This window comes from Odontomachus brunneus, unplaced genomic scaffold (genome assembly GCF_010583005.1).
Source record: "Odontomachus brunneus isolate Ranch 3 - 2012 unplaced genomic scaffold, Obru_v1 Obru_scaffold_070, whole genome shotgun sequence".
Taxonomy (NCBI): domain Eukaryota; kingdom Metazoa; phylum Arthropoda; class Insecta; order Hymenoptera; family Formicidae; genus Odontomachus; species Odontomachus brunneus.
Genome location: NW_022639520.1, coordinates 12,752 through 13,390, shown reverse-complemented (window position 1 = coordinate 13,390; position 639 = coordinate 12,752).

Here is a 639-nt window from a genome sequence, read left to right as displayed (position 1 = left end):
CGCACAATAATTCTCAGTATTTGATTACTATCAATATTTAATAGTGATTTTATTATCAATATTCACCAGAAATTAAGTACTAACGAAAAAATTACTGAATTACTAGTAATACATAATCACTAATAATTTTTTAGTATTTATTAGTATAATATTCCTGTAAGAGTGTTATCTGGGATTTTACTTTGTATAATAAAACATATTAATAATATTACATATATATTGCATTGCAATGTTGCTGCACAGTTGCGTTGTTATATTGCCGCAAGCGGACATTTTACCATTGTTGCAACGTTGCAGTAGCATTGCAGCAACATTTTGCAACATTGTTGCAATGTCACAATGTTGCAAAACAATGATGCTGCAACGTTGCTGTGCTGTATGGGTTGTGTCGTTCCCCTTACCTACTGCGTCACTGTCACTTTGATTGAGAGACACTTTATAATGTGTACATATGGTATATCCATATACGATAGCATATGATTTATTTAAAAGAAGAAAATAGATTCTTTTAAAATATATACTTTAAAAAGTATGTAGAAAGTATATTTAAAAAATATTTACATGTTTTAAAAGTAAGTAAAATAAATGATTTTGTAAATTTAAATAAATTTTTTTCTGATAATAATATAAACTTTAATT